Source organism: Artibeus jamaicensis, unplaced genomic scaffold (genome assembly GCF_021234435.1).
Source record: "Artibeus jamaicensis isolate MK-2021 breed Jamaican fruit bat unplaced genomic scaffold, CSHL_Jam_final contig_311, whole genome shotgun sequence".
Taxonomy (NCBI): Eukaryota; Metazoa; Chordata; class Mammalia; order Chiroptera; family Phyllostomidae; genus Artibeus; species Artibeus jamaicensis.
Window position 1 is genome coordinate 4,315,379 of NW_026521717.1, and position 16,083 is coordinate 4,331,461.

The following is a 16,083-nucleotide window of genomic DNA, read 5'->3' on the forward strand; positions in this document are numbered from 1 at the left end:
TTGCTCCTAATTTGTGATAAATGTGAGGATACCAAAAGTGTATGTTCAGATATTGGATTAAATATATTTATTTCCAAGTTCATGCTGCCAACTTGAAAGATAGTACTTATATTTAAATATATGACTATATAACAATATATTTGCCATAAACACCTTCTTTAGAATATTTAGTAAAGAGAGGAGTTATGGGGTTTTTTGAGGAGAGGGCTGATAATGTTTTAAAAGTAGATTATGGTAATGGTTTTGCCTCTCTGTGAACGTACTAAAATAACAGTGGGCTAAATGGTTTTTAAATGGGTGAATCACACAGCATATGAATTGTACCTTAATCAAATTGCTGAAAAAGTGGTGGTGAGTGGAATCTACATGGCCAAACACATTGAGAAACATTTTAAGCTATATATACCCTTGGAGATTTAGAAGTGCTGCAAATATCTGTCTTAGAGGAAAAACACACACAAACAAAAAACATTGAAATTTTGCTTATCTAAGGTCTTCTTGAAATTATTTAATCCTGAATCAATGTATTACTTAATGTGTTGTCACAGAGGTGTGTGTTCAACTGTAAATAATAGGATACTCTGAACTCCTTTCCTGGCTTCACTTGAAAGAGGTATAAATGTTTCACACAACACAAAGTCCAAGGAGAGGGTGTCCATGGCTGGCAGAGCACCTCCCCAAGGTTGACAGTGAGACTCTTTCCACCTTCTGTTCCACTATATTTAGTACATGGGCCTTGCCATTGATTTGGTGACTCAAGCATTCTATGTCCCTGCTCTGCTTTCTAAGCATGAAAAAGAAAAGCACTTTGCAAAAGTTTCCAGTTACCTTTTTTTGTACAGAAATCTTCATGTGGTCTCTCCCAATTGCAAAATAAACTGGCAAGTTAAAAATTAAAGCTTTTAAAGCTGTATTCTAAAAAAAGTAAGTGGGGAAAAATTGTTAATATTTTTGGCTGTACAATTCAGTATTTGCAAGTTCAGCCTTTTGATAATTTGACCACACACACATGCACAAACACACACACACATATTCTTCTGCCTTTCCCCTACTTCTTATGGAACGTACTTACTCCTTTCTACAGTTTATGCTTCCCAGGTCATACCCAGTAACTGCATCCAACCTGCAGTCCAAATTTCCATGCAATGTGCAGCCTTTGGCATTAGGTCCCACATTTCTCCTTAAAGATCGATAAGCTGAAAGATGAAATATTTGCTCTCAACCAACTCTCCCTCATGAATAAATCCACTTATTAGATTAAGTAATGATGAAAGGTAATTATCAAGTGTGAATACAAATGCAAATTTCCATGAGTCAACTTCTTATATATAAATGGACATCTCAGAACATACACACATATGTATTAATAAGCCCTTATACACACATACATATGTTATGTCTAGGTTCTCTCAGGTTCTATAAGGTACCCACAATCCAAAACAAATAATTGGATTGGAAAAAATTAAAGATTAAATGCTAAATAATAACTCTACAGCCTCGGATTTACATTTCAGTATTTCAGGCAAATATATTTGAAAGACACTGAGAAAGCCAAGGCATTCTTTGCTGTTGTGTATAATTATCCTGGTAGGGCCATCAGCTCTGTATTTGGAAGAGGAGCTACTGAAGGAGCCCCCTAGCATTCATGGGAGCTAGTGTGTGAATTGGAGTAATGAGCCCAATATTTTTAGATGCCTCTAGATTTAACAGGTAGTCTCAGGAAGACAAGAGACACATGGAGAAGGGTATCACTTAGCCTATATAATCTATGGCCTACCTTCAGAGGGGTTCCTTACAGAGTTGGCACAGCATACACACATCTTGCTTATTTGTTTCACTAGGTTTTGGGATGGGTATTATTTAAAATAAAAATGAATATTAATTAGCTACTTTTACTAAACCAATGGAACTTATCATCTCCTTTTACACTTTATGCTGAATTTGATATCGCTAAATACATAAAAGTTTTTGTATCTTTTGTCAGGATTCTAAGGGTTCGAAATAGTGAATTAGTGTAGGTATTATCAAGACTCATGTCTTATTAAACTAAGTATCTCATTTGCCTTAAACTACATATTTATTATTTTTAAAGCTATGTAGACTGTTCATAAAAGTCAGAGTCAGAGTATCTTACAAAGTTTCATACTTTCTACATTTCATTTTAAGCATAGTTTCTCTTATTATGTCTTATGTGCATGTAGAGAACAGCAGATCATTATTTTTCTATGCTGTTCTTGAACTATAGAAACTGTTAGACCTTCCTCTTGGCTAAATAATCCAAGTTCCTTTGCTTAAAGTTTCATTTATAGCTCCTATTTTTCAGCCCTTTAACAACTCTCACAGAGGTCCTCAGTTGATATAAATAGTAATTTTCACTTTTTTCTCTGCATGATTATTTGACATACTATTTCTAAGGAAAATTAACATAAATTTCAATGGCTTTATGCTATGCACATTACAGGTTCTAAAAAAATGTACGCTACAAAAATTTAAAAAGACTGGTGATTACTTTTGAAAATTTAGACTAAAATAAGTAGCTCCAGAAAATGGGGTAAAATAAAACATATAGGTTTTATTTGTCAGAACCAAAAGACTTGCCATGATAATTACAACTTGGCAAGTCCATTGTGAGAACCTCATGGGTGGAAAAGAAACCTACAGCCCATATGGGATAATAGACACAAGACCAATAAGCAGCATGAGATTTTAAAAGAAGAAAAAGTCACTCAAGACATAAAATCCTCCTTTCTTTAACAAAATTACAAGATTAGTAAATGAAAGGAAAGTATTTAGCTTAATGCACAGGATCAGCTATAAAACTCTCAGTGAAGACTTACTTCAAAATGCAATTCAAATTATCTTATGAGAAAAGAAGTATAACTCTTGAGACAACTTTTACCTAATAAAGTGCTTATCAAAGCTTTTGAAGCCTAGCATCAGGCAAGGGAATATAAAAAATGGGCTTTCTTTAATATTGAGAGAACAAGGGGCTACCTGTTACATACTTCCAGGCTAGTTCTCCCTTACTGACTTTACCCTCAAAGACCAGCTTTGGTGGGGGGGTTTGGAAAGGCACCAGAAATGTTACAGGCTCCATGATGTCAGGCAGTTTGGAGATAGAGATAATGCAGGGATTGCACATGATACTGGCTAAAACATCCCAGCTGCCTCCCTGGCACCTGCAGAGTGTCATGACTACAGCCAATCTTACATCTACATACCCCACCCACCCTCAAGAAATATAGATTTCTGTCTAGAGAATATAAAGACCTCTAGTGGAAACATCCATAGATTCTGACATGTGAAGATTCCCATGTCACATTCTCACATAAATATCCATTCTCACATAAATATCCAAACTGAAAATCTTTCCTGCATACCAAGATATGTCACCCATTATTTCTTTTAAAATTTGTAAGTGTGCTTCACTTTTCAGTTGGAATGAACAGTAAGGGAACACCAAATACAGGGTCGAGCACAAATAACACTTCTTTTTTATTAAAAAAATATTTTATTACAAAATCATAAGCATGTAATTCTGTAACATACCAATATCACACTCAAGCAACCATATGACATTTTAGGTGAAACGTTCAAATTAAAACTATAAATTATTACACCCATATTATTACCCTACCAACCACATCAAGCAGATGTTAATTCTGCCAGACCCTGCATTTGAGGAAAGTCTCCAGTGTGAAATATAGAGTGACACAAATAAAGAGATTAAATTGGGAGAAAAAGGATAACATATCAGACACAAAAATCTTTAAAGTATATTACATGAACTGTAAGTATTATACTGATTGATGTGAGAAGATACTGCATGTAAAAGAAATGGTGTAAGTGTATAAGTACAAAAAAAAAGAATGATAAAAAACAAAGAGTAACTACTGGAATTTAAAATATGATTACTGGCCTTGGCCCATGTGGCTCAGTTGCTTGGAGCGTCATCCTGTACACAGAATCCCAGTCAGAACATACACCTAGGTTGGAGGTTTGTTCCCCAGTTGGGGCAAGTAAGGGAGGCAATGGATTGATATTTCTCTCTCACATCTATGTTTTTCTCTCTTTCTCTCTCACTCTCTCTCCCCTTCTCCTTTGTCTCTCTCTCTCTCCAAAAAAAGACATTTAAAAGAAATCTATGAACATGTCCTCAAATGAGAATGAATGAATGAATAAATGGATGAATAAGTAAATAAGTAAATAAATAAATAAAATGATTTTTACAGGGCAAGAAATTCCGGAAAGAATGGAAAATAATGTCAAGGAATGCCTTGGTGTTGGGAAGGCAAAAAACCCTGAAAGAATTAAATATAAAGAATAAGTTTATGAGATCCAGAATCTGCCCTGGCTGGTGTGGCTCAGTAGCTTGGAGAGTTGTTCCTGTACACCAAAACATTGAGGGTTTGATTCCTCAACCTTTTTTTCTCAAGGAGTTGCAGAGCTAACATCTTGGCCCTTACCACTGCTGGTCTCCTGTACTTGAACTCTCTGGATCTGATTTCTGTATCTTTTCTTGTTTTTATTTTTTCTCCTGTATTTGTAAAGCCTGTTTTCTATTAACTTCCTAAGAAAAGTGCACAAGAAACATACACTTATTTTAGACACTATCTAAAGATGCCTTTATTCTACTCTCATGTATGATTGATAACTTTGAAATCACTATTCATGAAGTCAGGTCACATATGGTACCTAGGTTGTGGATTTGATTGCGTATGGGAGGCAACCAATCATTTTTCTCTCATGTTGATTTTTTTGAGGGACAAGCACAATGGAGAAAGATCCTGCCTAAAGCAGATTTTTATGGATTAAAAAAAAAGGTATTAAAAAGATTCTAATATCATCATAGAAAGTAAAAGCAAATAATGGAGAAGTGCTTAGAAATAAGAAATTACACTGGATTTTCAAGAGTGATCACGAGTTCCAGAAGACTGGGATTCAATGTCTACAAAATTTTATTTAAAGTGATTTCAAAATTATCAATTATAAATGAGGGTAGAATAAAGACATTTTCAAACAGTATCTAAAATAAATGTATGTTTCTTGTGCACTTTTTGTTAGGAAGTTAATGGAAAATAGGCTTTACAAATACAAGAGAAAACAATCAAATAGAAAAAAGACCCAGAAATGGAGGGTTCAAGTACAGAAGACCAGCAGTGATAAGGGCCAAGATGTCAGCTACGCAATCTCTTGAGAGTAAATAGAATACAGAAACAGAGTTTGTTGTGGACAGCAATGGTGTGTTGGGAGACTGGGATGGAGATTGCTGAGAACTGTGTTTCAACTTTATAAAACACACTAATAGGCCTTGGATATATTTTTGGAGTATTTTTTAATAAATTTATTTTGAAAAACACCTAATAGATATTATAAATGGAAAATAGTTATAAAAAACAAGCAAAGAAATAAGGCAATATTAATTATTGGAAAAATAAAAAGGTTAATAAAGATAATTGTTATCATAGCTTTTGGCCCAGAAGTACAAAAAGTTTTATATAATACCATTTATATAAACACTGATGATCAACTTAACCAAAAAATATTATAACAATATTGAAAAAGTAGAGAGAGAAAATAGGGAGCATAAAAAAGGTAAACTCTATACTTTTAAAACAAAAAGTCAATTCTTATAATTGTCAAATTAAGAAATTAATATATATATACAATATTGGGACATATAGGGATATAAATATCAGTACTAGAATATAATTGATATCTATGTTGGTTTAGGCATATCTATCAACATCTATGCAGATATAAAAATACCAGAAGAAAAACTGAAAGGCACTAAAAGTTGTTGTCTTTACAGCAAAGTACAATTAGGAGTTGTAAGGATGGTTGGATTGTGGTATAAGCCTTTAAAAAATTAATGTATATATTATTTTCAGAAATATAACATAATTAAATTCATAAATGCCAATAGGAAGCAAGTTGAGAAGATTATACTAAATTCTTTCCAAATCAGTCAAACTAACTAACTGGTTAAGTTCTGCCTTTTGTCTGATTAATGTTTGTTTGTTTGTTTGTTTGTTTGTTTCCTAGGAACTGGCTATTAATTAGAACACTCTGGACAAATTTAGCTATATTTACAGCTACAAGGATTATATTTATTTACATGGATTATATTATATTTTCTATAAGTACATGAATTAGGTCACAATTTAGAAAACACTTTAAAATATGATATAATTTTATTAGTAAAATGCACAAATTTTATTATGTTTTTCTTACACAATTTTGTTTGGCATATATAGAAATACAAAATCTCAACTAATAAAGTAAAACCTTGTAAAAATCCTGAATTTATTGAAGGATTTTTTTTATCTAAAACTATATATTTTTTAATGTTTTTTAATTTATTTTATATTGATTATGCTGTTAGAGTTGTTCTATTCCCCCCTTATTCCCTTCCACCCTACCACCCCGTTCCCCACCATTACCCACCCTTTAGTTTATGACCATGTGTCTCAAGTTCTTTAGATTCTATATTTCCCATACTATTCTTGCCCCCCATTTATTTTCTATCTACTGTCTATGCTACTTATTTTCTGTACCTTCTCCCCCCTTCTCCTCCTCCAACTCCCCTGTTGCTAACCCTCCTTGAGATCTTCATTTCTAGGTTTCCACTCCTGATCTAGCTGTCCTTTTAGTTTGCTTTTGTTTTAGGTGTGGTTGTTAATAACTGTGAGTTTGTTGTCCTTTCACTGTTCATGTTTTTTAAACTTCTTTTTCTTAGATAAGTCCCTTTAACATTTCATATAATAAGGGCTTGGGGATGATGAACTCCTTGAATTTGATCTTATCTGAGAAGCACTTTATCTGTCCTTCCATTCTAAATGAAAGTTTTGCTGGATAGAGCAATCTTGGTTGTAGGTCTTTGGATTTCATGACTTGGAATACCTCTTTCCAGACCCTTCTTGCCTGTAAGGTCTCTTTTGAGAAATCTGATGACAGTCTGATGGGGACTCCTTTGTAGGTGACTGTCCCCTTAGCTCTTGCTGCTTCTAGGATTCTCTCCTTCATTTGAATCTTGGCTAATGTAATGATGATGTGCCTTGGTGTGTTTCTTCTTGGGTCCAACTTCTTTGGGACTCTCTGAGCTTCCTGGATTTCCTGGAAGTCTATTTCCTTTGCCAGATTGGGGAAATTCTCCTTTATTATTTGTTCAAAGAAGTTTTCCACTGGTGGCTGTTCCTTTCCCCCTTCTGGTACCCCGATAATTCAGATGTTGGAGCATTTAAAGATGTCCTGGAGGTTCCTAAGACTCTCCTCATTTTTTTTTTTTGAATTCTTGCTTCTTGACTCTTTTCTGTTTGGCCATTATTTGCTTTCTTCTGGTCCACTCCATTGATTTGAGTCCCAGTTTCCTTTTCACTGCTATTGGTTTCCTGTGCAATTCCATTCATTTCAATTAGTTTCGCCTTCATATGTTTGTCTAATTTGTGGCTATAATCAACCAGTTCTGTGAGGATCCTGATCACCAGTGTTTTAAACTGTGCGTCTGAGAGTTTTGCTATTTTTCATCGCTTAGATGTATAGGCTCTGGGGCTTTGAGGTCTTCTTGAGCCATTTTTGGTCTGTTTGCGCCCGTTAAGTCTGAGGAGGGGAGCTTTGGACTCCCAGGTCTCTGGGTTGTGACCCTGTATGTGGAGGCAGGGTCAGAGCAGGGAAATGGCAGTCCCCTCTGCTGTTTCTCGCAGCTGGGTGAGGAGCAGAGCCTTAGGTTGTTTACCAGGGCAGGGCCACTTACGTCACTGGATTATGATGCTGAATGTGGAGGCGGGGTTAGAGTGAGGAAATGGTGGCGCCCTCTGCCACTGCTTGCTGCTGGGGCTGCTGGCTCTCGTCCAATCACCCACTCCCTCGCTTGTCTATCCACACAGGAATGCGTGACCACAGTCAACCCACAGCCCTGCTCCCTTGCTGTTTCCCCACGGTCGCTTGCTGAGTTGCCCACCATATCCAACCCTGCGCCTGGATTCCGTGCGCCTGAGTCCGTCTGACTGAGTTTTCCTGTGCTAGCCCGCTCTGCCAGCTGCTGGTTTCATCCCTCTTACCGGTCAGGCTGAAGAATTTGTTGTTATCAGACTTCTGAAAAGTTCAGTTTTCTGTGTTCTGGCTGTGTTTTCTATTGCTACTATTCAATTGTCTCTAAACTTGGTTGTGTGAGGAAGCACAGCATCTCCACCTATGCCTCCATCTTGGTGGAAGTCTAAAACTATATGTTTTTAAATGCTGTGGCTTCACATCTCTACCTAAGACTTTCTTCTTCAAACTTTCTCCTTGTTTTTGATTCCTGCTCCTTTTTGCCCATGTGGTGATTCAATTGCCCATGCTCTTTGGCTCTTTAAGACCTCATGTAGCTACATGTGGGCAATTACATTGACACTAATCTGAAAGGACCTTCAAGAAATGCTGCAAAGTAGTCACTGCAGTCTCTGAAAGGCGCTGTTAGCTCAAGACAAAATTTCCAGAAATAATGAGTTGAATATGAACTAAGACTGTTAGTCATTCACTATTGCCCATTGTCTGCAGGAGTCATAAAGAAACATAACATTTAGTAAGCTTGGGGAAAATAAAATCAGTTAACTTTGATTTAAAAATGAGTATTTTCTTTAAGAATTGCATGATGCAGTACAAAATCTAAATAATACAGAAACAGCTGGCCTGTTCATGAAAACAAATAGAGAAAAACACCAAACTGATTGTTTGACAAGTAGAATGAAATAATAACCCCACCAAACTTTAGTCCAGTTCTTTTACTTTTCACAGAGTTTTGTTTCATTTTCAGTTCAAACATCATAAAAATAAGCTACTTTTCCTCAGCTCCTGGAAATACCTGTTTTTGTGTTATTTTTGGTAACTTAAAAGGGAGCATACCATTCTGAATTTCACAGTGACTAATCTGTTTGCAACATCATGATAGTCTTATTCCAGGAACCAGACAAGAGTAATCAATGAAGACTCTAATCATTATAACAGAATACACCCTGTTAAACTACTTGGAACATTATACACTACAACCTTGGAAAAATTTACCAACTATGAAAAGATGTTACTGTCTTCATAATTCTATTATAGACATAAGAGGACAAACAGTTGTTGTTGACAGTATTTGATTTTCATAAGTCTGTCGCTATGACAAGCTACAAACTATATTTTATCCTCTAGTTGTGTGATCTTTCACCTAGATAAAAACCAACACCTGGCATCTTTTCAAATTTCCTTTTTTTCTTTTTTACATCAATGGCAAAAGTGAAAAATGTAACATGAAAAGAAAGATGAAACAGAAATACTCTTCAAATTGAAGGACTGCAGTTCTAAGTTTCACTATTGTATCAAAACATGTCCTCCTTATCTTCTTTTCCAGTCATCACAAATGAGGAGTATAAAGGGAAACACAAACAGTACAATGCTGTGTGTACTGCAATCCAAAAATATCACAACACAAAATTATACTTGACATATCAAAAACTGGCAGTCACATTCTCATGATTTCTTTCTCTCATTCTCATGGACCTTCTTGATTAATAAATCTGGCACATAAAAAGCATCTATATGACTAAAGTTCCAGTTACTGGAAAGACTGTTTTTATCTATTTCCCAAATTTAGAAGAAATATTCTCTTTTTCATGAATACAGACTGCTAGCTTTCAAATAACCACCATTTGAAGTTTAATTTTAAGTTTTAAATAAATATTGTATGCATGCAGAATAATTACGATGCTCTAGAGAAATATTGTATAATGACATTGATTCTTTTTTATCTGAAAATGCCAAGCCCTTAAGGCAGAAAAGTCTGCTTTTGTCACAGATTGAAAAGGTTCATTCCATGTTAAATTTCAGAAAGGGCATGTGTGGCACTAATATTAAGATGCCAGCTGTATTTCCTGAGTAAATTCCCATTTTCATGAGTTTAAAATTTCTGTAAGACTCATCTGTTCTAAGCTACAGGAAGGAACTCATTGGCCTTCGAGTTAATGCTTTACATACATGTTCCTTTTTTAAGTGAACAAAACTTTTCTTCAGTCTAAAAATGAACATGATTAATAAAATGTAGTTTGGAGATATGTATATAAAAATCCTCTTCATGGTTATCTATCATATTGCTTAATATTTTACAAGTGATACTTGTATGTTACTATTTAAAGACTAAAATATTGCCCTGGGCAATTTGCTCAGTTGGTTTGAGCTTTTTCCTATTCACCAAAACTTTACATGTTCCATTCTCAGTCACATTTACCTAGATTGTGGGTTTGATCTCTAGTAAGGAGTTGTGGAGGTGTATTGGAGGCAACAGATCAAAGTCTCTCTCACTGGAGCCTCTGTCTATATATATCTCTCCTTTTAAAACCAATAAACATATCCTTAAGTATTTTAAGGCTAAAATATTGATTAGGCTTGTGTCTAAATATGGTATCACAGTTCCCTATCAAACTTCAAAGATTTATTGTGCATCTTTTTCACATATTCAGAAACATGGAAGTAAAACAATAATCAGAGATAGTCATAAGTCTTATGTCTTATCCTTTGTGTTCTCTGTTGAAATTCTTTATAAAAGTACATTATTTATTTAAATGTAGCCACACTCATAATACAATAGCCATAGACATATATTAGGAGAAGATCATTCTACATTAAAGATGTATTCAGATTTAGGAACCTATTTAAATATGTAAGCTTATCAAAATGTTTTATATATTTTATATGTATTTATTGTTGGAAACCACCCTGCCTGGTTTCAGGAATTGTAACTGCCTCCCATGGCTAAGTGAGCAGCTTCCGGAATGCAGGCCACAGGAGACAAAGCTTGTCTCTGGCAGCAAGAGCTGCTTCTGCTTCTTCCCCTGCCCCCAAGGAGCGTGGCTGATGTCCAGAGAGGGGCAACCTAGGCCAAACATGATCACTTGGGAGGACATCATGGAAGGACTCGGGGGGCTGTGACAAAGAGGGAGCAATGGACCCCAATCCCCCCCGCAATTGTGACATTGCCTGAGTTCCCATCTCTGTCTGGGAGAAGCACTGCCTGGCTCTAATCTACTTAAGGCTAAAAACCTATGATGGGGAAGGGGATGCAGCCTTGTGCTAGAAAGGGCGGGTATCCGGGGTAAATCAGGCATAAGAAAGAATATGTAATAATCCTGTGAAACCTGCTTTGTTTAGAATGCTCTAATTTCAATGATAAGGGTCTAAGCAAGAAGTTTGTTCCTCAGAGTTTTATGGCTCATTAGCTATCTGACCCTGACTGAGAATAAGCCCCCACAGTTCTTTGAATGCTATCTATTGTTTGATCCTTACCTGTATTCTTGTGCAAATGAACCCAAGAAAAGCCCCTTGAGCAGAGGGGTCTTGGCCCTTCCCCTTTGAGGGATTGGCCACCTTTCCTTCCCAAGCAGATCATGTCTTAGTAGTGTTTACTTTCATCTGTGGTGAACTAGGGGACTTTGCAGGCAAAGTTGCCTCCACAATTTATGTCTATACTGATCAAACATTTCAAGGCATGGACATCATGTAATTAATGCAATCCTGATTCTGCCCTTTTCTGAGCCCCACAATTATATATAAACCTCATGTCTGAGATGTTTTCATGCAAAACTTGGAGTAACATCAATTTCAACACTTCCATACTGAACTCATTTTTTCCTCTCAGACCTTTTTCCCCTTATATTACACATATAAGGGAATGCTGGTGCCTTAAAATGTTAAATAAATGTTTGTTGAGTTAATGAGTAAGCAAATGAATGAATGTATACTCTCTTTTCTTATATTTTAGTGAATTAGAAATTTTGGCAACTGATTAAGAAATATATGTTTATCCCTGGATTGGTGGGTTATTTGGTTGGGGAATAATTCTGTACACCAAAGGGTCTCAGATTCAATGCCCAGTCAAGACACACTTAGGATGTGGGTTGGATCCCCGACTGGGGTGCATGCAGGAGGCAGCTGATCAATGTTTCTCTTTCTCTCTGAAATCAATAGACGTATCCTCAGATGAGGAATTAAATATATATAAGTATAGACATATGGTTAAAAGAGTTATTAATTAAATTATATGTATGTATAATTAGAGTTTTTTGTTCCTTTTAAGATAAACCCACTATTATTACTTATTATTCATGCTTTCTGTAAGAATTATTTTTTCTTTTGAACATCCCTTTTTTTCTTATTTATTTGGTATGCATTTAGTTAATGCTAATTATAATTAATTTATTTTGACCTTTGCATAGATATCACAAGGACTTTTATAGACATTCCATTATAATTAAAAATATATTAATGGACACTTAAAACATGCCACTATTTTTAATAAAGCTCACTTTTGTGGTCTACTGCTGATGAAATGACCCAATAATATATCAGAACAGTAGTTTGTAATTATGATAGAGAACACATTTGGCTTTCAAGTTTTTAGATCAAGTCTCTTTCCAGTTGGTTAAATACCAAATGCATTGCACCAATTCTCTTTACATGTAAGAAAATTATCTATTTTAATGGGCAGATTTAAATGTGGTGCTAAGGGTAGACTGACTACAGAAAGTCTATAGTTAATTCCCAGGCATATACTATTAATAACTTATATTAAACTGCTGCTGGAAAATTCAAAGTAATAATTAAAAATAAGTTTTAATCCACTGTCAAATAAATTTTATTTCTAACTCAACCTACTTTGTTTTTTGTCATTAAAAATTTCATCTTACAACTCCACACTAGGAAGACAAACAATCTAATTTAAAAAATTGGCAAAGGACCTGACCAAACACTTCTCCAAGGAGGACATACAGAGGGCGCAGAGACATATGGAAGGATGCTCAGCATCACTAGCCATTAGAGAGATGCAAAGTAAAGCCACAGTGAGATACCACTTCACACTGATCAGGATAGCCATTATTAACAAATCAAGACACAGCAAGTGCTGATGAGGTTGTAGTGAAAAGAGAACTATAGTACACTGTTGGTGAGAATGTAGACTGGTGCATCCACTGTGGAAAACAGTATCGAATTTCCTCAGAAAACACAAAATAGAACTGCTTTTTGTCCTAGCAATTCCACTGCTGGGATTATACCCTAAGAATCCTGAAACACCAATTTATAAGAACCTATGCACCCCAGTGTTCATAGCAGTGTTATTTACAATAGCCAAGTGTTGGAAAAAGACTGAGTGCCCATCAGTAAATGAATGGATCAAAAAACTGCTATGTCTACACAATGGAATGTTACACAGCAGAAAGAAAGAAGGAACTACTACCCTTCCTGACAGCATGATGGACCTAGAGAGCATTATGCTAAGTGAAATAAGCCAGATGGTGAAAGACAAATACCATATGATCTCACCTATAAGAGGAACCTAATAATCAAAATAAACAAATGAGCAAAATATAACCAGAGATATTGATATAAAGAATAAACTGACAGTAACCAGAGACAGGGGAAGAGGGATAACGGGGGCAAGAAAGGGAATGGATTTTAAGGAACATATATATATAGGACCCATGGACAAAGACACCTAGTGTAAGAATTGAATGTGGGAGATGGGGTGGGTAGCATAAGGGAAAGTAATGGGAGGGGGGATTAGTATGATTGTAATTGAACAACAATACAAAAAAGAAAATAAAAATTTATCTTGTTGTCATTAGAAAGATATATGGTATTTGTTCAAAAATTCTTCATATGTTCTTTCTCAGGATTTTCCATTGATGTCTCAGATTGACCTAAGTTCTCATGGAGGTGTTTCACATTTCAACCACAGAAGCTTCGTTCATGTATGATTTATATATTGAATATTTGTTTAATGTTTTTTAGGGAAAAGCAGTGTTCTTCAAGTAAATTAAGTTTTCAAACTACTACTGTTTTGTTAAAGTTCATATGAATACAGTGCTTGTTAATTCACTCTCTTGCTTCCTTTGGAAAAAGAAGTTCTCTAATTAGTTTTCTTTCTTTTTTTTTAATTGATGTTCAGGTACAGTTGTCTCCACTTTCCCCCCACTAACTTCCCCCCACCAGTTTTCTTTACTTACTAGACAGGTAAGTTTCAGTGTAAGGGTTGTTCTTGAAGAATAAGAAATCACAGGTACTGATTTCACCTAACCTCCAATTTTAGGGGATAAAACAATATTAAACCATCAGTAAATTGTTTTTCCAAGAAAGTAAACTTTATTTGCATCACAGGGCAAAACAGATTAGCACCACAGGGTCCGGTTCACACTGACTGAGGTGTTGTTACTGTGAAAAGAACAAGGATATCTTTCGAAAAAATTATCCTGCAGATTATGCAATTTTCCACATATCCTATGATCTCCTGTCCAGAATCCTTGGATACTCTGGTGACCAATCAGTTTGAGTATTCTCAGTTGATAATACTAAATTTCAATATTAGGAAGGCATACACATGTATATCTTTCTATTTACTCATTTTTATATGTAGATTAAACAAATAAAATATGTATTAATTTTATTTTTAAGGGGGTCTGTGGTGCATGGGTTTGATGATGGCAGAAAGAGTAGCAATGCTGCACTAAGATAGAACCACATATGATTATATACATAAGTCCTCTTCATGCTGTGTGACTTTGGACAATTCATCTAGCTTCCCTGAGTGTTAGTTACCTAATCCACAAGATTTGGACAATTAAACCATTCCTATGAGCATTAAATTGGTTGATCTATTTGATGACTCTCCTATGGTTCAGGCATGTACTAGGTGATTAGGTTGGTGAAGCCAGTTTGGATGTGGAAGTAGTCGGTAGTTGTGGAGATGCATTATAATGCAGAGAAGTTGTCTCATAAGCATGGCTAGATGAGAACATACAGATGTTCATATTTGCTGTTCCATCCATTAAGCATGTTATTAAACCAGAAAGAGGAAACCATATAGTTGTAGGATGAGTTTAGTATCAAAATATTCCCAAACATTTCTTTCTAAATACAGGACTTAAATATGCATATATATTTATTTCTAAAATATTGTTACAAGTAAATTTTTACTAACATTTTCCAAAAGAAAAGGTCAACTAAAATATTTTATATGCTTGATTCAACATATATTATAATTTTCCATAAACTCAGAAAACAACCTTTACAAAGTTATTTAATTTATTCAAGTCTTATTGAAACTGGAACACTGACATGGTCTTATTCCCAGGAGCCTAGAGGGAACTTACTAAAACAGTGAAGATGGTATATTTATGTTCTCAAAGATGAGTGTGATAGCTTCAGTATTAATTTTTAATTTGAGGTCAGTAACTGCTTTAAAAAAACAAAATTGGAGAAGATGGCGATTGAGTAGGATGGGGCAAATTCTAGCTCCCGTACTTGAGGGTGAAAATCCTGGTAGATCTATAGAGAAGCAGCGCACTAAACCATCGGTTATCCAGCATTTGTGAAATTAAAAGAACAGAGATTGTGATGGACGCTGAAACACCAGACAGCGGCAGGTCAGTGGGGTCTCAGGGACTGGAGTGGAAACAAAGTGACGGAGGGGGCCAGCACCCCTGACCAGGTGGCCCCGGTGCTGCTTCTACAGTCAGGGTCCAGAGCCATCAGTCTGAGACCAGCACCAGAGGTGTCTGCCACAGGAGCCTGGGCACCCAGAGGCCCCAGTGGCCACCAGCTCAGGCCAGCAGCTCCCCTGCTCCCCATATAAGCAAAACTGGACAACACCGGGCAGAGACCTGTCTGCTTGCCTGCTTGCATTATCAGGGAGGGGTACAAAGACACAGGGCCGTGTTCAACTGCAGAGTCTGTGGTTGCCAGCCTGGGAGAATTGAGAAGCGCATTGTCTTCACTGGTCTGGCTGGGGACTGGTCTGGGCTAAGAGGTAGGCTGTCTGGAGAGTTTTGTTTTTGTTTTTTTTTTGAAAGTGGACTGAGGTGTTCTCCTGCCAAGGCAGCTTGGCTTGCTTCCCACCTGACCTTGCAGTGAGCCAGGGGGAAAGCGGAGCATTTGAGTCCCCGCCACAAGGCTGGGAAGCACCCTGCTGGTTTCTCCGGTCCCAGACAGCCAGGTGGGCGCACACAGGTGCGGAAGCTTCTGAGTCCCCGCCATAGGACTGGGAGGCACCTTGCTTGTTTCACCTGGCCGGTG